Below are 22,500 nucleotides of genomic sequence, written 5' to 3'. Positions count from 1 at the left end.
TCTCTGTTTCTGTCTCTCTCATCTCTCTCTCTCCTCTTTCTTTCTAATCTGCTGTGTTTAGTTCGGTTTCGCGACCGTTTACCGGCTGCTGCTGCTGCTGTGCTGCTGCCGTTGTTGTTGTTGTTACTGCTGTGCAGCTTGAGTTCCTTGCACTTTCTCGCAGCAGCAACCGCCGCCGCCGCCGCCGCACCACCACCAGCATCACCGTCGTCATCATTTGTTAAAAGAAAAGACAGTTTTCAGAAGTAAAATTCTTGTCAGTTTGTACTCGCTGACACCAGCGTTGCGCGCGCGCGCACTTATTGTGTGGTTATATATCTGTGTATTGTGTGTGCATCTGTGCATTTTGTGTACGTGTGTGCGCGTATTGCGTGTGTGTGCGTGTATTGTTGTATGCATCTGTTCTCTGTTGTGCATGAATGTGTTTGTGTTGTCTTTTGGCAAGCTACGCTATTTGTGTTGTTGTTACCACCACAATCACCAACGCCTATACTATTACTTCAAAATCCACCACCACTGCTAACACCTGTACTATAATTCCGACCACCAACGCTGTCATTACAATCACTTTCATTACTACTGCCGTTACTACCACCACCACCACCACAACCTTCACTGCCAACTACCACCGCAACAACAACTCTACTACCTTTATTGTTACTGTTACAGGCACTACAACAACTAGTACTACTACCACCAACCACTACCACTGCCACTACTGTTATAATCATTAACTACTACTATTACTACTACTACTACTACTGCAATTACACTACACTACAGCCAATACTCTTTTCAACTCCAGGCACAGAGCCCGAAATTTTGGGAGAGGGAGCGCCAGTCGATTAGATCGACCCCAGTACACAACTGGTACTTAATTTATCGACCCAGTAAAGGTGAAAGGCAAAGTCGGCCTCGGCGGAATTTGAACTCAGAACGTAAAAAGACAGACAAAACACCGCTAAGCATTTCGCCCGGCGTGCTAACGATTCTGCCAGCTCGCCGCCATACTGCTACTCGTAATAACGTTACATCTACTTCTACTACTACTACTACTACTACTACTACTACTACTACTGCAGTATTAACTTGATGTGCTCGTGCGCTTACATGCGCGTACGTGTATGCATGCGTGTTCGCTTGTCTTCTACGTCTGTTTTTTTCTTGTCATCTTGATTGTGGTCGTATCGGCTGTTTCTGTGTATGTGTGTTTGTGTGTGTGTGTGTGTGTATATATATATATATATATATATATATATATAGCATATACTAACTTAGCTATTGTAATGTGCTCATAATTGCGCGCGCGCGCGTGTGTGAGTGATATGCACTTACACCTGTGTCTGCATCTATAGTATGCACTTACTGACTTGTGTGTGTGTAGCTGTTCAGGTACACAGCTGTGTGATTGCAGTTTGCACGTGAATTAGCGTAGAGTGTACTGTAACACGCGTACGACATAGAAATAGACATCTGTATGTGTGTGTGGAGGGGGGGCTGGCTCTTTATTTTGAAAGCATTGAGAAATCTCGAACTCATTTTTACGAAGTTGCTCAAACGATGCAAGTGTATATAAGCTATGTGTGAATAATAATAGCGCGTAATAAAGTTGTGCAGAAATTCCCTTGGGGCGGGAAAATTGCAGCGTACACCACATATACACATGCATCTATACGCATTATGTATGTATATATATATATATGTATTATGCTTTCTTACACATACATATAGTATATATATGTATAGGGATATAATATATATATATATTGTATGATGTATATATTATATATATATATATAATGATATATTATATATGTATATATAATATAATATATATATCTATATTTGTGTGTGTGTGTGTATGCATACATACATGAATTCGTCAATGAACTCTGTGTTCGATTATGAACTGAAAGATCTTGCTCATCGATATTTGACGTGTAAATGGCTGAGTCTGCTGCCGTCATTTACACTTTGTCACGCCATGTGTGGCCATCTCGTTGATTAGAGTCGGCGGTGATGGTGAAGACGCTGCCGTGACACCCTGCGTATCCTGCACATTTTGAAACCGAGTGGGAAGAGATGTAAGAGAGCTCTTATCGGTCTCGATCTTATGACAGCTGGTTTCTTCCTGTAAGATTGAGGCATGGAAAAACAAGGAACGACTCCAGTGCAGCACTTGTATTTTGCTTATCGATCCCGAAAGGATGAAAGGCAGAGTTGTCCCCGCCGAAATTTGAACGTAAAAAGGCAGGGCGATTACCACATTGTACTGTATCCGACGCTATATATATATATATATAAAAGGCGAGCTGCCAGAAACGTTAGCGCGCCGGGCGTAATGCTTAGCGGTATTTCGTCTGTCTTTACGTTCTGAGTTGAAATCCCGCCGAGGTCGACTTTGCTTTTCATCCTTTTGGGGACAATAAATTAAGTACCAGTTGCGTACTGGGATCAATCTAATCAACTTCCTTCTCACCCAAAATTTCAGGCCTTGTACCTAGAGTAGAAAAGTGTGTGTGTATACACACACACACCATATATATATATATATATATATATATATATAATATATATATATATATATATATATATATATGATGTTGGGCCTGTCATGATCTTAGGTTTATGGGTTCGATCTCTGGACCGGGCTGCGCGTTGAGTAAAGTCCTTCATTTCATCTTGTTCCGTTCTATGCAGCTGTAAATGAGTTCCTGTGAAGTGCCTGTGCGGCCCTCTTCACCCATCTCCGCTGCACCACAATAGGGACGTTTAAAGAGAACCTATGCGTGCGTGTGGCTGACACCTTTAAACAAGTCTTGGTTATACTTGCTTACAATTGACGGTTGCACTTTGTCTGTGTATATATTTATATATAGTACAAAGTAAGATAGGGGTTATAAGGGTAACCCATGCGTATGTGCATCTGTATTTATACTGTTGCCATAATTGACCGCTAAATCCACACTTTAAACTTTTGCTAGAGCTCTCTCTCTCTCAGCTCCCCTATCTAGACTAGAATCTAATATTGTGTGTCGACCACACTCTTCAATGTTCACACGTAAAACGTTTGGTGCTTACGTATAACGATTCTCATACATGTATATGAATTTCATGCAACACGCTTTTCTCTGAATGAGTTTGTATATTATGTATGCATTCACATGCTAAGCGTGTGCCAAGGCACACACATATACCCGCCAGTCACGCCAAATTAACTTCTAGTCACCGTAAAAAAATCATTTTAACGGTTTGACAATAACCATTAAAACTTCATTAAAATTATATATATTTAATATCGTTTTTCAATACCATTTACTTAATTTTTTTGAAAACTATTTTCACCAAATGGAAAATTGAGAAAATAGAAAAAGAAGCAACTTTATTATCTGCCTGAAGAGAATTCAGTTTAATCTTTAAAGAACGAGCATTGCTGAAGTTTGCATGTGAAAATTGCATACAATTTATTTGTTGTTTTACTAAGTAAACTCTTCCAATATTCCTGTTCAAACTACTTTTGTTGCGAGTCTTCCTTTTCATTTTTCTTCATTGCTCTTGAGAAGCATATACGTAAAAAGAATTTGTTTTGTTTATTGTTTGACGAACACCCATTGCAGAGAAACATATATTTGTGACTTTCGCTTATTTTATTAATCCTTTTCTACCCATATTTCGGTTGAAATAAACTGCCTTTCTTCCGAATTATTGTGAAATTAATGAGGCAAAAATTTGTAAAATAGCTTTTGTCATTGTCAATCTAGTGTTTGGAATATAAATTAGCATGGAATTTTGATGAAAAGTTTTAATTTAAATAGGTCTAAATTGGAAGTCTGTAGGCGAATTGGTATCAAATGGTTTTAATGTTATGTATGTGTTTATATGTATGTTTTTTTAAAATCAAAGTTGCTCCAAGAGTGGTCTTATCGTTTTGTGAGTCTAGTCGGCTACTTTACCCACTGTGACCTTTAAGGTGGGGTGTAAGTTTCTATTTCAAGCCAGTCATACACACAAACACAATATTCAAGAGACCAATGTTAGTTCCAAACACGCTGTCTTTGAGATGGAATGTTCGCGCTTGTGTGTGTGTGTGTGTGTGTGTGTGTGTGCGTGTGTGTGTGCGTGCTTGGGTCTCTGCGAATAATGCGATGAGACACGGAACTTACATCAAAAATATAAACCCTGAGATATAAATACAGATATATAACTAAATGGTAAGAGTGTGGGGGTGGGGAGTAAGGGGTGAGGATCGCCATTGTGGTGGTGGTGGTGGTGGTCGTCGTCGTCACTGTCGTCCTGGTAGTTGTAATAATATTTCGAGAAAGGAACTATCAAATTTATACATCTTTATAGAACAATAGCAGACAATAGAATATGATATTAATACAACACTGCTATGTATATCTCATTCTTTACACAATGCTATATAATAATATCACAATATGTTGTATATCATAATATTCTAACAAAGTAAATCTTTTAAAAATTATTTTATTTTGTTTCTCATTAGGTTATCTTGCTTTGTTTTATTCATTTGTTTGTTTCTGGATGCCGTTACCTTTACTCTCCTCCTTGCCCCCTCTCTGATTCAGTGCGCACTCACACACACACACATACACACACACACAAACGAGGGGGATGCTGAAAAGTTCCTGGCTTTAAGGGAGTCGCGAAAGGTCTGGTTGGAGGCCCAACCTTCCGAGTTCTTCTTACAGGGTTTTAGAAAAACCGCTGCAGTAAGTGCGGCGTGAATCTGAGAGGGAAATATGTTGAATAAGATTATAATTAACTGATCCTCCTGTATTTTCTCTTGCTCAAAGCCAGGAAATTTTCAGCACCCCTTCGTGTATATATAAGGGCCTCAGATGATTTAGTAAGATCGAATGAGGTTGCTTTTTTGGCCTCATCTCCTCTAACCAGACATTCGAGGTAGTTGTAGGGCCCATTTTGGATCTCCGAAGTACCGGCAGCTAACGTCTTTCCTCTCTCTCTCTCTCTCTCTCTCTCTCTCTCTCTCTCTCTCTCTCTCTCTCTCTCTCTCTCTCTCTCTCTCTCTCACACACACACACAGGTGCAGTCTTGTTTATTATCCGGGTTGAATGCTATTGGTTAGTTTCTTCAATTGTATCCTAGAATTGACACTCTTTATATATTAGATAGATAGATGAGCTTAGGTATGTTAGTGGTAACGAGGAATGTCCGTTGTTCCTCGAGGACGAGTTCGTTGTTCGAACACCTGAGTCGTTAATGTAATAAGTGAGTGAACAATCCACTGTCGCATGCACCTTTAGTGCAATTAGCAGGGTGGGTGAGAACGGTGTACGTTTTGAATAAAAACATGAACGATTCACAGCGTATGGTTATGGCCAGTTACCGTTTGTCTAGTTTCATTCGCAAAATAAAGGCTGACACGCAGCAAGCTCGGAAATTCGTGGTTGTGAATATCGAACTTCTTAAGCTTTCAGCATTTATATATATATAGGCGCAGGAGTGGCTGTGTGGTAAGTAGCTTGTTTACCAACCACATGGTTCCGGGTTCAGTCCCACCGCGTGGCACCTTGGGCAAGTGTCTTCTACTATAGCCTCGGGCCGACCAAAGCCTTGTGAGTGGATTTCGTAGACGGGGACTGAAAGAAGCCCGTCATATATATGTATATATATATGTATGTGTGTGTGCCTGTATGTTTGTGTGTCTGTGTTTGTCCCCCTAGCATTGCTTGACAACCGATGTTGGTGTGTTAATGTCCCCGTCACCTATTTTGTTATGTCATGCTTTGTATAAAAAATTAAGCTATAAATGTGGTCCAATTAATGTGTTTGTTAATCTGAGGTTTTCTCCATTTTCTAAATATTTGCATTGGTTCCTGATAAACTCTTGTTTATTCTGTTGTTATCTGCACTCTTCGTATATAGTGTGCCTGCACACCAATGCCGGAGGATCATATGGGTAACGGATACCGATAGTATATACGGATATTTTATCCCTTAGTCGGTTACTATAACCGCTAACTCTGTTTACACACGCACACTATATATATATATATATATATATATATATATATATATATATATATATAGACAGATATACTGCATAGCTAATTCCTCATCAGTCAAAACCGAAAGGAAAACAGTTTTGCGCCTTAAATGGTGATATTACTCTCTTGGTGGCGCCATCGGCGAGAAGCCTTTGGGAATAGCTAAAGAACGTACAGGATAATTACGAAAACAAACACAATGAATCAATTATACACATAACGAAAAAGGGCCTTGGGGCCGCAAGGCCTAGGGTTGTAAAGTAACGCATATATATATATATATATATGTATACACACACACACACCTTGGGCAAGTGTCTTCTACTATAGCCTCAGGCCGACCGAAGCCTTGTGGATGGATTTTGTAGATGGAAACTGGAAGAAGCCCATTATATATATATATATGTTTGAGCGTGTGTGTTTGTCTTTGTCCCACTGCCATCGCTTGACAACCGATGTTGGTATGTTTACCTCCCAGTAACTTAGCAGTTCGGCAAAAGAGACCCATAGAATAAGTACTAGGCTTTCAAAGAAGTTCTGGTGTCGATTTCTTCGACTAACACCCATTAAGGCGGTGCTCCAGCATGGCCGCAGTCAAATGACTGAAACAAATATAAAAAAAGAGTATATATGTATGTATATACACATGCATACATATATATATCTGTATGTGTGTGTGTATACATATCTGTATGTGTGTGTATATATAATATATATATATTATATATAATATATATATATATATATATATAATCCATCCATCCATCCATCCATCCATCATCTATACTTATATAGTAAGTAAAAGTCGCACCTCAGTTCATTTTCTGTTAAATCATCTATAAAGTAGCGCGACGTATACACTATAAAATACCCTGTGTGTGTGTGAGAAAGAGAGAGAGAGAGAGAGGTGCGGGTATGGCTGCGTGATTAAGGAATTCGCTTCTCATCTACGTAATTCCGGTTCCGCTTCGCGGCACCTTACTCAAGTGTTTTCTCGTAGAACCTCGAACCGTCCAATGACTTTTGTTCGACAGACGGAAATTGTACAAGGACCGTCGTTATCTTTGTTTGCTTGTGTGTGTGCGTATGTGTGTGTGTTTTTACACTCGTAATTTAACACTATTATGGACTCTCCCGTGGTCAGAGGACGGATGAGTGTCCCACAATTTCTTGCTGAATAATCACAAATGATTGATTTTATAATGATTAAATGCTTGTGCTATATCATTAAGTGTGTGTGTGTATATATAAATGACACTTATTCAGAGACCATAGTGTATATATGTGCGAGCAATATGCAGACTGACAATATTGTGTGCCTATCGCAGCTTGGAAACGATGAATATATTATAGAGTTTATATTAAACCATTTCTGTACCTCTTCTATCCACTTAATTTTCAAGTATTTAGAATTTGTTTCTGCGTGAAAACGAACGTCGGAAATTGTATTGTATGACGTCATGTTTAAACTTTTTTTATTCCAAATATGGAATAGGTAATTTTTCAGTTGTCCCCAATTTCAGTTTACAAAATATAAACAGATATTTAAGAGAAAGATTGTTTATATGTTTGGGATAAACCAGATCGATATTTAAAAAAAAAAACTTTTATCAATTAACAATATGATCCTTTGCGAATGGCATTATCATCACTTCATTCTGTTAAAGAGGTAGAGACGGTCTTGAGATGTTTATTGGTTAATGGATTTAAGAACGTCTTGAAATATGAAAAATCCTTAATATTACATTATTTACATTTGACGGATATTTGTCCTCATCTTGTTTGTGGTTAACACAACGTTTTGGCTGATATACCCTCCAGTCTTCATCGGGTGTCTTGGGGGAAATTTCGAACCTGGGTTCTTATTTCTAAGGTGTTTTTCTATGTTGTTGTTGTTATTCAGGTCACTGCCTGGAATCGAACTCAGAATCATGGGGTTGATATTCTTGAATTAATTTATCCTTAATATTAATTTTAAAAAGAATGATTAAGCCAGAACATAGTTGTACAGTCGTGTCTTTAATACCAGTAATAATAATGATAATTATTATTATTATTATTATTATTATTATTATGTGCTCCCTCTCTGCAAGAACGTTTAGGTGTGGCTGTGTGGTAAGGAGTTTGTTTCTTAACCACATGGTTCCAGGTTCAGTCTCACTGCGGGGCACCTTGGGCAAGTGTCTTCTACAGTGGCCCCAGGCCGACCAAAGCTTTGTAAGTAGATTTCGTAGGCCGAAACTGAAAGAATCCCGTTATGTGTGTGTGTTTATATTTGTGTCTGTTCCCCACCACCACTTGACAACCGGTGTTGGTGTGTTTATATCCCCGTAATGTAGCAGTTCATTAAATGAGACCGATAGAATAAACACCAGGCTTAAAATAAGATAAGTAACGGGGGTCGATTCAGTCGACTAAAATTCTTCAAGGCAGTACCCCAGCATGGCCGCAGTCTAATGGCTGAAGCAAGTAAAAAAACATACATACAAACAAACAATAAAAATAGAAATAAACAAAGTAATCACGGCAATTTCTTATTCAGAGAGTAATCTTTAATGTTTTATGCCCCTTTTTTCTTATCGATATTGGTTGGCTAATTGTATCGATAATTATAGAATCAATTTTAGAATAGAGTATTTGTTCTAATACTCAGAATATAAAAATCTTTTGAACACGATGGTGCTTTCAGATTTTGAATAAAATATGATATAAGAAAGAAGAAGAAAGGGATTTGTGTGAATATGTTTATCCCTGATTAACCAGTCAACTAATCCTTTTGTGAGGTCACAGTACCCTTCCTGGTCGGACCAGTGAGTTTGTCGTTGCATGGACAATGTCTTCACACATTCTGCCGTGATATTTTGCTTAAACATGTAATCATTCTTTGAATAGATATTCTGTAGCTCAAGATAACATGGAACTGTTGCACTGAAGACGCTGTTCACTCTTGATATTCTGGAATTAATATTTATGGCAGCGCAGCTCCCAACATCAGCATTCTCTTCTGTTCATCATACACAAATTTAAATACCACCTCGTCCTGTAAACTATTACAGAAAATGCATTTCATGACCTTAGAAAGTTTCTGAGGTGCCAGTGTAGTATGTGATCTACATATATATTTCTGGTATAGCTTGTGATTTACATTTGTTCAAATGGTATAGTTTGTGATCTACACCAAGGTTTTGATCAACATTTAAAATTTATCTATTAACTCGATTTCCGGTTGGTTTGGTATATAAACCCAAAAAAAACTTTTTTATTTAAACATTTTTAGTCCTGAGACCGTTGAAAGAAGTCGAGATGAGAGCAAAAGAATTTTACACACAGGTTATACGAGACGAAGAAGCTGCAGTAGAATTTCTCCGATGCTATGAACTCCTTGTTTAACTCACTCCTCTAATTATAATTGCAAATTTATAACATTTTCAGCTGGTCTAGATTTAAGTTGCTGTAGATCACATGCTACACCGCACCGTTTTTGATGTTCAGAAGAAAACAAGCTTTCATTTCTGGATGTATATTTTGTCATCTGCTTGTTTCAGTCTTTGGGTTAAAAAAAAACGATCCCAGCACTTATTTTCCTTTTAAAGTCTAATACTTATTATATCGGGACTTTATATCGCGAAGTTACAAGGACCTGAACAGACCAAGATTGGTTGTCAAGCGATGGTGGGGGAATAAACATAACACACTCGTGATATACCGTATTTTAATGTGTATAACAAACCCTTTTTTTTTTGTCAAAAATTAGGTTTAAAAAATATGTGAGTTTCTTATACATGGATAGTATTATAATCCCTTTCAAAACCTTTTGGATTTTTTCAGTTTGAACGGCAGTTTTTTCTAGCGGTGTCATATGAAATTGTCACCCACAATTATGACCCTAGTATCGATCTGTTTTAGGATTAGGGGTGGGGGGAAGAGTATCTTTTTTTCTTCACAAATGTAAATAAACCCAATCTATTTCTTAAACGAGGGACATATTCATACGGCACAGAATGTTTTCACCTCAATAGACGGTCATTGATTGGTTAAAATTGCCGAAATGCAAGAAATTAAAGACCAAATATCTTACAAACTATAGAATTTTCTCAATAAAGCCAAGAGAAAAAGATGTTTTATAAACACATTCTACCAGTATACGAAGTTTAAAATTTTTTAGTTACCTACAAATTATGTTAAAAACTGCCGTTCAAACCGAAAAGATCCAAGCTTTTTTTCAAAATTTTAAGCCCCCCTCCCAAATTAGGGGGTTCCGCACGCGTGCAACGTGCTTCCAAACAATTTCTTTTTACCAAATTCATTCACATGACATTGGTCGGGCCGGGGTTACATCAGAAGCCTCTTACCCTTGGTACCATACAATGGGACTGAACCAGAAAACATTCGATTGCAAAACGAGCTTCTTAAACTACACATCCGTACATATGCCGACTTACAAAACAAACAAAATAACGAACACCCCCCCACCCCCCGGGGCCAAATTCCAGACTCTTATGGTTACCTTTTTTCTTTCGCTTATCCTTTCCAGCTTTAAAATTTATGTCATTAGTTGTGCAATCACTAATTAATCCAATGGACGTAATCAAAATATGTCAGTTATGTGTAACTGGTGAACTAAGTTGAGCAATGTATTTTATTTTTTTATTTTTTTTTGTGTTACTCCTGAGGGTTTTGGGTGGCAGAGGGCGAGACTGCACGCCTGTCCTCCTTCAAAACTGGGTCCGGCAAACGTCTTATGTCATTGAAGCTCTTCATGGAATCGTTGATAAACTTATCGACCTCTTATCATATAAATTTCTAAAATTAAATTTTAAAATATACTTTTAAATTTCCTTGACTTATAAGCAATAATTCGTTCGTTTCTTTTCAATAAGAAATCATTAAAGAAATTTAATGAAAATATCTAGTTAACAAAATTGATAAAGAACATAAAAAATTGAGCATTATTTACATTTCACGGATATTTGTCCTCATCTTGTTTGTTGTTAACACAACGTTTCGGCTGATACACCCACCAGCCTTCATCAGGTGTCTTGGGGAAATTTCGAACTTAGGTTCTCATTCCGCAGGTATTTTTCGATGATTATTATTCAGGTCATTGTCTGGAATCAAACTCGGAATCTTGGGGTTAGTAGCCCGCGCTCTTAACCTCTATGCCATATGCCCGTGGGCATAGTGGTTAAGAGCGCGGGCTACTAACCCCAAGATTCCGAAATCGATTCTAGACAGTGACCGGAATAATGAGAATAGTAATAATCATAATGACATCGAAAAATACCTTAGGATTGGGAACCCAGGTTCGAAATTTCCCCAAGACAACTAATGAAGACTGGAGGGTATATCAGCCGAAACGTCGTGTTAACAACAAACAAGATGAGGACAAATATCCGCCAAATGTAAATAATGTAAATAATTCCCCATCTCTTAAATATAGAATTGGATAAAAAAAATTGAGTCATATTCTATTCATATGTTCAGAATATTTAATGTTTGTCGACCACAACTTAAAAAGAAAGAAAAGCAACATCCTTAATAACTAGGTTAGGAATCGCACCATTCTTCGGGGTCTAGGTTAATGTGAAATAATAAGTTACGATTGAAATCCCTGTACATTGACAGGTGAAACTCCGAGTAGCAAGAGACTAACTTGACCCAAATAAAATATTAATCTCTACTTTGTATCGAATACTCTTTTATTTCCGACAGTCAACATTAAATTTATTTACGTATTTATTGTATGTAAACTAAAACCCTCTTTCTGTAGTTGTTATATATATATATATATATATATATATATATATATATATATATATATATATCCGCGTAGGAGTGGCTGTGTGGTAAGTGGGTTGCTTACCAACCACATGGTTCCGGGCTCAGTCCCACTGCGTGGTACCTTGGGCAAGTGTCTCGGGGCGACCAAGGCCTTGTGAGTGGATTTGGTAGACGGAAACTGGAAGAAGCTAGTCGTGTATGTGTGTGTGTGTACCAACATCGCTTGATAACCGATGCTGGTGTGGTTACGTCCCCGTAACTTAGCGGTTCGTCAAAAGAAATCAATTGAATAAGTACTAGGCTTACAAAGAATAAGTCCTGGAGTCGATTTGCTCGACTAAAGGTGGTACTCTAGCATGGCCGCAGTCAAAATGACTGAAACAAGTAAAAACACACACACACACACACACACATACACATATATATATATATATATATATATATATATATATTATATATATATATACACACACACATACATACACACACATACACGACTGGCTTCTTCCAGTTTCCGTCTACGAAATCCACTCACAAGGCCTTGGTCGGCCCGAGACACTTCCCCAAGGTGCCACGCAGTGGGACTGGGCCCGGAACCATGTGGTTGGTAAGCAACTTACTATATATATATATATATATACATATATACATACACATACATATATATGTGTGTGTGTGTAAAAAAACATATATGTGTATGTGTGTCAGTGTGTGTGATCAGCGAAAGAGAGGTGTGTGTGTGTATAAAAAGCACCGTGGCCTGTGACTAATTTAAAAAATCCATGAATCAGTGCTGAGTCAATATTTTACACAACAGGGTGTTTTAAGTTTCATACAAACTATCATTGACTTATGGTCTTCCTGCATACCTATTACATTACAACATTACATCGCTCCACACAGATATCTAACCCCCCACTCCTTCGTGTATTTATAACACTAACTGCAAACTACAGTTGTTGTGGTGTGGGTTTGTATGTGTTCGTGGTGGTGGGCGACCTTAACTGTTCAGTAAAGAAATGTGTTATATAGATTGGAGGTAATTTATATTATAAATGGCCAATTAAAAAAATAATAATGAAAGTCAACAGTGAAAGCTCTGTGACGACGGTATAAATGAATGAATTCGTAAATACAAACAACTAGAATAAATATTCTCTCAGCTCATTTAGGATGCAGACGACAGGCTGTTTAAGTCAATTATACATTCTGGCTCTACACACACACACACACACACACACACACACACACACACATTTTATACATATATGTAAACAGGTAGGTTTCTCTGTACATATATAAACACACACACACACGTGTGTGTGTATAGTTTCTGTCATTGGACAGCGGCCACGCTGGGGCACCGCCCGGAAGGTCCAGTTCGATCAAATCGATACGACCCCAATTCTTATTTTTTCTTTTAAAGTCTGGTATTGATTATGTCGGTCACTTTTGCCGAACTGCTAAGTACACGACCAACACCTGTTGTTAAGCAGCTGGAAGGCAGGAAAACACGCACACGACAGAGTTTCGTCTATCTAATTCACTCACAGGGTCACAATGTGGGACCGAACCCGATATCACGCGGTTGTAAAGGAAGCTTCTTAACCACACTACCGTACCTGCTTCTCATTCTCTTCTTTATATATATATATATATATATATATGTGTGTGTGTGTGTGTGTATACACACACACACGCACATATATACTCACATTCTTTTATGTTTCAGTCATTAGATTGCGGCCATGCTGGAGCACCGCCTTTAGTCGAACAACTTGAAACCAGGACTTATTCTGTCGGTCTTTTGCCGAACCGCGAAGTTACTGGGGCGTAAACACACCATCATCGGTTATCAAGCGATGGTAGGGGGACAAACACACACACACACATATATGCGATGGGCTTCTTCCAGTTTCCGTCTACCAAATTCGCTCACAAGGCTTTGGCCGGCCCGAGACTGTAATAGAAGACACTTACCCAAGGTGCCACGCAGTAGGACTGAACCCAGAACCATGTGGTATATGGATCAAGAATATCTAGAATGTGTGTTTAGAATAAACAGGAGCGAACGAACTCGGTTATATGAGTATATCTGTTCGAATTTTTAATCGGCAGAAGTTACAAAGTGACTCAAGAGCTGATAGTTTCGTTTCTGGTACTTATCAAACTCTCGGCCCTTGAGTCAGGACACACGTGTGTATCTTTTACCCCCTTTTCATGTACCAAAAAAGAGTAGAGTGGGGTTTTTGGAGGGAGAATTAGTTGGCATTTCTAGCTAGTCGAGCGACCCTGTAGAGACTCGACCCAGGTGGTGGGTGTTTCCAATAGTTATTGGTTGTCCTGACGACATCCCTACATCGATTTTCTTTAGCCCTAATTCACCCTGATTGAATCGATTTTTTTATGACGAAAGGCACACCAGCAGTGACCAAGCCATCGTTATGTGCAGGGGATCTTGGACTACATTATCCAACGAGTTGGGGCCCACCACCTATTTGTGATATGGAGACTTAGCTGCCATTTCTAGCATCTGTGGTGACCAGGTAGTGAGGCTCCGTCATTGTCACGTAATTTGCAATGTATAGGGGTGGTGGTGAGTTAGAGATAGTTTGCTGTCACAATCAAGACTCAACATGAAATCACTTCAGTTAAAAATCTTCGTATTTTGTTTTCATATTGTTAGAGGAGCCGATGGTGACGATGACACTTAAAAAGGGTGGGGAGAGGAAAGAGATTATATATCTGTTATCTTTTGCTTCGGTCAGTAGACTCCAGCCAATTCGATCCCCGCACTTTAACTTCTTTTAAAACTTGGTGCTTATTCTATCGATCCGTTTTGCCGAAACACTAAGTGACGGGAACGTAAACACTCCAACACCGGTTGTCAAGCGACGGTCTGTCTTTCTCCTCCCACCCCCACGACGGGCTTCTTTCAGTTCCCCTCCAGCAAATCCAGATTCGGTCAGCTTGAGGCTACAGTAGAAAATACTTTCCACAGGTGCCACGCAGAGAGACTGAACCCGGAACCAGGTGGCTGGTAAACAAACTTCTTACCACAGAGCTACGCCTGCGCCTATATTATATATATATATATATATATATATATATATATATATAATATATATACATATATATATATGTGTGTGTGTTGTGTGTGTTATTTAAAGGGCTAAAAAACCACTAGGTGGTCAGCCGTATGCTAGAAGTAGATCACCTACGATCAAACTACAAATAAAAGAATGTTCTCTAGAGGAAAATTCAGCGGACACCAGAACAAAATGGTGTATATATATATATATATGAATTAAATTTTAGGGAAGAGGATGAGGGAGAGGATATGGGGTGTGGTGGTTGTGGGGCTTACAAGTCGTGACATAACTATGAAAAAACTAAAAATAAAAAAAAAAGAAACACTACAAAAAGGAGGTAAATAAAAACCTACTTTTAACATGTCAGGAGTGTCTTCTTACACACCACATGCATATTGTAGAGGAGTGAAATAGGAGAATAACAGCCAAAACACGCATACACACGCAGATATTGCTTTTTAAACATAAGCACACACAAACACACACATATACGTGTGTAAATACATATACTCTTACACACCCACACACACGTTTAGACCAGTGGTTTTCAACCAGGGTTCCGCGCCAGTACAGTCCAGGGGTTCCGCAAGAAGTTACAAAAATGCTAAAATCGACAGTAATTTTTAATTCTCTTGTGCAGATATGTGTGCATAAGGCAATTAAATTATTGCACAGGGGTTCCTCGAGCCCAGTGGAATGTTTCCTTGGGGTTCCGCTTCAGCAAAAAATTTTGAAAAACACTGCGTTTAGACAATAATATATATATATAAATAGAGAGTGGAGGCGCAATGGCCCAGTGGTTAGGGCAGCGCACTCGTCGTCGCAACCGACGGAGTGTCATGATACACACACACACACCGCACTCATAGATTTATTTCCAAACACAAGAACTCACGAATATATATATATATATATATATATACACACACACACACACATTACTGATTACATATACGTGCGAATATTTAATACAACATTCATTTATGTAATAAAAAAAAACTCACAAAACAATTGTTATGCAAAACTATGTGGAGCATTTTCAAATGAACACTTGGTCCTCAGCTGCGCTTTTTATGCTAGGAATTTTTATTACATTTTAACTGACAAAAACACTCAGCTACAATTGTTATTAACTAATGATTATCATTGTTATAATCAGTCATCTTCCTGTTCTTATTGCTCAGATCTAGTCAACACACATACCTACCTAACGTGTTCTATACATACATACATACATACATACATACGTATATATCTATCTATCTATCTATATATATATATATATATATAATTATTTAAAGGGACGAAAAGACCCTATTGAGCTTTTAGTGTTATGTAAATTATATATATATATATATATATGAGTGGCTGTGTGGTAAGTAGCTTGTCTATCAACCACATGGTTCCGGGTTCAGTCCCACTGCGTGGCACCTTGGGCAAGTGTCTTCTACTATAGCCTCGGCTGACCAAAGCCTTGTGAGTGGATTTGGTAGACGGAAACTGAAAGAAGCCCGTCGTATATATGTTATATATATATATATATTATATATTATATATATAATATATATATGCGTGGTGTGTTGTGTGGTCTGTGTTTGTCCCCCTAGCATTGCTTGACACCGATGCTGGTGTGTTTACGGTCCCCGTCACTTAGCGGTTCGGCAAAAAGAGACCGATAGAATAAGTACTGGGCTTACAAAAAAGAATAAGTCCCTGGGTCGAGTTGCTCGATTAAAGGCGGTGCTCCAGCATGGCCGCAGTCAAATGACTGAAACAAGTAAAAGAGTATATATATATATATAATAAAACGTACGTGTGTGTTTATGTTGGGACTAATTTTAAATGTTTGATGCCGGTCCCTTATTAGAAAACTATTTGATTTTTCTCTGTGCAACGAGGGGGCCTTTAATTTTGTGTCACCATATTTCTCTCGAAACAAACCCGTCTTTGAATTATTTTTGAAACTGATGAACAATTTAGTAAAAATTATGTTCGTTATTTAAGTTGGTGTTTGGATCATAAACGAACGTGGAATTTTGATGAAAGTTATAAGGATAATAGCAGAACAGAATTTGTATCACGGAACCGGGGCCAGTTTCAGTCGGGTGGATATCAAAAGAGTTAAATGTATTTTGGGGATTGTGAGGGTCGGGGTCGTTAACATTCATTTCTTACATCTCTCTCTCCGCCGCCTCTATCTCTTCACACACACACACACATACTAGCGCGTGCGTGTATGTGTATGTATGTGTGTGTATATATATATATATGTGTGTGTGTGTGTGTGTATATGTATATATGTGTGTGTGTGTGTATATATATATATGTGTGTGTTTGTGTATCTATATATATGTGTGTGTATATGTATATATGTGTGTGTTTGTGTATCTATATATGTGTGTATATATATATATATATATGTGTGTGTGTGTGTGTGTATATATATATATATATATATATGTGTGTGTGTGTGTATATATATATATATGTGTGTGGTGTGTGTGTATGTATATATATATATATATGTGTGTGTGTGTGTGTATATATATATATATATGTGTGTGTGTGGTGTGTGTGTGTGTATATTATATGTGTGTGTGTTTGTGTAATATATATATATGTGTGTGTGTATATATATATATGTGTGTGTGTGTGTATAATATATATATATGTGTGTATATATATATATATATATGTGTGTATGATGTATGTATATATTTTTTGTATTTTATATATATATTATACATATTTATCTATCGATCGATCGATACATATATATATATATATATATATCAGAATTGAACAGCCGAAATTTGCTATGATGATTCGGTGTCTGACTGAAGATTGAAGGCTTCGAATGATTTGTCTGTGTTCCGTGTTCGTCCCTTCCTGTATTTCACGTTCATTATATATAAAAACATTCATTTATATATATATATGAGATCTCCCTTTTTAGTAGAAGAAATAGCTATAACTCTTTGACTGCTATTTCTAAATTCGGTATGTGGTAAGGCAATTCGTTGCTAAACCCTTTATTGCTTAGTATTACGAATATATATATAATATATATAATATATATATATATATATTGTTTCAGTCATTAGATTGGCCATGCTGGGATTACTGCCTATATGTATTTCTTTTATTTTTTGGCTTTTACCGAAATGCCTAGTTACGGGAACTTAAACACACCAACACCAGTCATTGAGCGGGGTGAGAGACAGACACGTACATGTAGTACACGACGGGCTTCTTTCAGTTTCCTTCTACTAAATTTGGGAGACGGAAACTGAAAGAAGCCCGTCGTATATATATATATATATTATATATATTATATATATGTGTGTGTGTGTTGTCGCCCCACCACCGTTCGACAACTGGTGTTGGTGTGTTTACGTCCCTGTAATTAGCTGTTCGGCAAAAGACACCGATAGAATAAGTACTTGGCTTAAAAGAAAAAGTCCTGGGGTCGATTTATTCGACTAAAACCCTTCAAGGCGGTGCTCCAGCAGGGCTGCAGTCATATGACTGAAACAAATAATTTTTTTTAAAAAAGGAAAAGAATAATATTTAACTTTCGTTTCCCTCATGCCCCTTTAGAAATTCCCTCCCTTTTCCTCTCTCTCCCTCACTACTCTCAGTGCCTTTCTCTCCTTCCCAATCTGAGTGGCACTTGACAGCTCTAATCTCTCTCTCTCTCTTTTCCACTACCACACAGTGACACATAACTTTCTTCATTCATTCCTCTGTTCTCAGCGACTGACACTTCAGTTTTCTCCTCCACTCTCCTTTCTGAGTGACACTTCAGTTTTCTCCCCCCACTCCCCTTTCCGACTACCACTAAAACACTTTTCTCCACTCCATTTTTCACAATTGAAAATAGATTCCAAACCCTAAGAGTCACTCTTCAACTTCCTCATTCTCTTATAACCTTGAGGCAAATACAAGCTTGCTTTTTATTATTATTATTATAATATTTTTTTTTTATTACTCAACTATTTTGTTTGCCATTCCCATGCTTAAAAGAGGTGTGGTTGCTGACACCGTTTTTTTTCTTATTCGCTGCATCACCATCACTACCGCCACCACCACCACCATCACCACCACCACCATCATGGTTTAAACATAAATTTTTCCGTAGCTGACACGAGTTTGATAGATCCGCCTGGAGGAGACCGCTGATGATTTTGTAAAATTTTGTAAAATTAGAGTAACACTGGCAGCTGGTAGTTTAATTATAAAATGATATATAAGATCCTGTGTGGCTCTTCTTCTACAAGCTGAGTATAGAGTAGAGATGCAAGAGAAACCAGATGTGGTTATTAAAGTTATAAAATATAGGAGTACTATTACGTGGTGGTCTTGCTCTGGCGTTAAGTTTAATTCCCAGTCACGTGGTATCATGTTCATTCCCCTTGCATGCCTTCTATAGCTTCGGGCTGAAACCCCCCCCCCCATGTGTTTGTGTATTTAATTCTTTCTCCATTTTTCCCCCTTTTAATCCTTTCTGTCGAAGAGCGTAGGCTCGAAACGTAAAAGACTTTTCCACTCTTCCCAAGCGTCAAACTAATACACCTGCTTGTTGTTCCTACACCTAGCTTCGTCTTTTTATTTTTATGTAAATTTGAACTATCTATCTATCTATCTATCTATCTATCTATCTGTACATACATACATACATACACACATACACACACACACACACACACACACACACACACACATACAGGGTGGTCTCTAGAAAAGCGGAAATTCGTGAAAAGCGAATTTTCTTGAAAAGAACAATAATTTGTCTCTGGAAGCCTGATAGTTTTTTTCCTTCCTCAGCTTTCTTCCATGTTGTAAGGTTCGCTCAGAAACAAATGACGTCAATACTTATTATGATCACGCACTCATTCGATAAACAGAAACAACGAATCAGAAACCATTTTCCACACAGTCTATCGATGATCTTATTAATGCTTCTCACAGTTTTTGCCTTCAAATTTTCTGCTTTTCTAGCGCTTCTCATCGTTTTAGCTTTCGATTGGTGTAACCTCGCTGGCTCGACGGGCAGGCCAACATCCCCCCACACCCCCGATCGGAAGGGTATTCCGTCGCAGGGCGACCCATTTACCGCTGAGTGGACTGGAGCATTGTGAAATGAAGTGTTTTGCTCAAGAACACAATGTACAGTCGGTTTAGGAATCAGAACCATAATCTCGTGGTCGTGAGTGCAACACCCTAACCACTAGACCACGCGTCTTCACGCGCGCGTGAGTGTGTCCTTGTCTTGATATTTCATGATAGTTGTAAACGAGCATCACCATCATACTAGCGGTGCTATTTGTTTCCAAACTTCCATGTCCTGCCCTAGAAGAAAATACCTCGCCTGGAAACAGGTGTAGGTCGACGGCAAGAAAGGCATCCAGCAGTAGAAAATCTACCCGAACGAATTCTGTCTGATCCATGGAAAAGTAGACGTTAAAACAATGATGATGATCAGATACGATTATTAAAGCTACACTACATCTCTATCCACCTTACCTCTGTATGCCCCCAACACGGCTTACACGGCAGCTAACCCATCGTACCTATACATGCCCCCATTGATTACAATACTACCAATCCCATCACTCTTACTAGAAATATAACAACCTTAGGGTTAGTCTACCACATTTTTATGCTCTCCACTGTCTTTTTATGCACTATCACCAATCGAAAGTTGTTTCTCGTTCAGCTGTTTGCAGATAAGCTGTTGTTGCTATTCTGTAGCTAGTAATTACTGTGTTGTTAGTAATAGCTCGTACTAACTAATTAATTATCAGTTACATTTAATCACTAGCTAGTAATAAAATATTATACACACATACATACATACATACACACACACACACACACACACACACACACACACACACACACACACACACACACACACACACACACTATTCTAAGTCGTCTCAATTGTCTGTTTCTGCTACCTTCTTCAAATATTACACTACTGATTCACGCTTAAATCAAAACCATTTCTGAACGTCCCAAACGCACCTCCTCTCTCTTTCTCCACCTCCCTCCTTCTCTAACCCCCAATTCCTCCCCTCCCCCTCTCACACATTCATGTTGTGTGTATGTATATGCATGTCTATTGATGTAGCTACGTTGTTACTCGTGGTGACGGCGATACCATACAGCTCCAGATTAACTTAATTCGTCAGACCTATAATTAAAGGCATTCCAGCCGTGACTATTCCGTTGCTTTTAAAAATCTAGCATGGGGAGATTTAACTGCTATTTCTGGCATGATGAGCGACCACACAGAGGCTAACAGTAATTGCTGTAGTAGTAGTCAGTGGCGGACTGTAAAGGTTGCCAGCTTGGCCGATGGCAAGTGGGCCCCTGCGCCATTAGAATCCATATATGGGGGCCCATGTTAGTATCTTAGGGGGCCATCCCCTCAAGCTTGAGGATTTTTTTATTTACTCATGGAAGAATGCATTATTTCAGCCTGGCTGTGTTTGTAGACAGTTGAAAAGAATATTTTTAACAAATAATAATAATAAATGACAGCATTGTAGTTGCGGGTGGGCCCCCTTGTAGTTGTAGTCGCCTGGCAACCAATATTTTTAGACCCAGTCCGCCACTGGTGGTAGTAGTAGTAGTAGTAGTAGTAGTAGTAGCTGTTTTGTTGTTGTGGTGGTAATGGCTTGTAATGGTGGTTGTATTGTAAGTGGTGATGCTTCTGTTTGTAGTAGCGACGAGAAAATACGGGGTGTCACCAAAATAACGAGATATGTTTTTAAAGTCAATATTCAGTTTGGTATTCCTCTTCTGCCTCCTCTTCCATGTTGTTTGAACATTCCAAACCAAGTTACAATCTTTTCATCGATTTTGTTTTCGATCATGACAAAGATCGATATCTCTTCATTCCTCTGATTTTCAATCATTCCTAGGATCAGTACCTGTTCATTTGTCTTATTCTAAATCGCTACGAGGATCAATACTCTGTTATTGATCTCATTTTGAATCATTACTAGGATTAAATGCCTTTTCATTGATTTGATTTCCAATCATTGCCAGGATCAATACTTCTTTATTAATCTTATTTTAAATCAATAATTGAATCCACACACCCGTCGTTGATCTTTACTTTTAATCACTACTATTTCGTTGATCCGATTTTAACTCTACTAGGGTCAATTCTTTCTCAATGATCTTATTTTAAATCATTACAAAGATCAATAACATTTTATTGATCTGATTGTAAATTGTATCTAAGATCAATGCCATCCTTGAAGCCCCTTTACTCTTGCAGTCTTAAAGCACTAAAATATCTACCGATTAGTCCTGATCCAACAGCTCGAAGACCCGTCATCTATACCCATCCAGGTAAGGTATCGGAAACCCTAAGTCAGTCCTTGACTGAACAAATATATGATTAAAGGAATACCGTCCGTTACCCTCATGTCTTTTGTGTATGTAAGACTTCATTGTTGAATGTGGCCTTCTTCAAGAGCTTAAGGTGTGATTTGATGGGAATTTGGCTGCTATTTCTTGTAGTTCGAATGACTATATCGAACTTTCTCTGTTTTTGGTTGAGTGGGGGTACCGACCAA

At 38.2% G+C, this 22,500-nt stretch overlaps 1 protein-coding gene and 1 long non-coding RNA gene across 3 annotated transcripts in view; both read left to right on the top strand.

Moving 5' to 3' along the window:
- LOC115215575 (transcription factor MafK) overlaps nucleotides 1-22,500 on the top strand; it is a 183,796-nt gene that overhangs the window by 77,080 nt on the left and 84,216 nt on the right. The window lies entirely within an intron of this gene.
- The window catches only part of LOC118764805, an 18,451-nt gene continuing 12,145 nt past the window's right edge, over nucleotides 16,195-22,500 (top strand). The window contains exon 1 of the long non-coding RNA XR_005000613.1: nucleotides 16,195-16,235. This is a non-coding gene — a long non-coding RNA (uncharacterized LOC118764805). The remainder of the gene's footprint in view (nucleotides 16,236-22,500) is intronic.

Source organism: Octopus sinensis, linkage group LG9 (genome assembly GCF_006345805.1).
Source record: "Octopus sinensis linkage group LG9, ASM634580v1, whole genome shotgun sequence".
In the NCBI taxonomy this organism is placed as follows: domain Eukaryota; kingdom Metazoa; phylum Mollusca; class Cephalopoda; order Octopoda; family Octopodidae; genus Octopus; species Octopus sinensis.
This window is presented reverse-complemented; position numbering and strand designations above follow the sequence as displayed.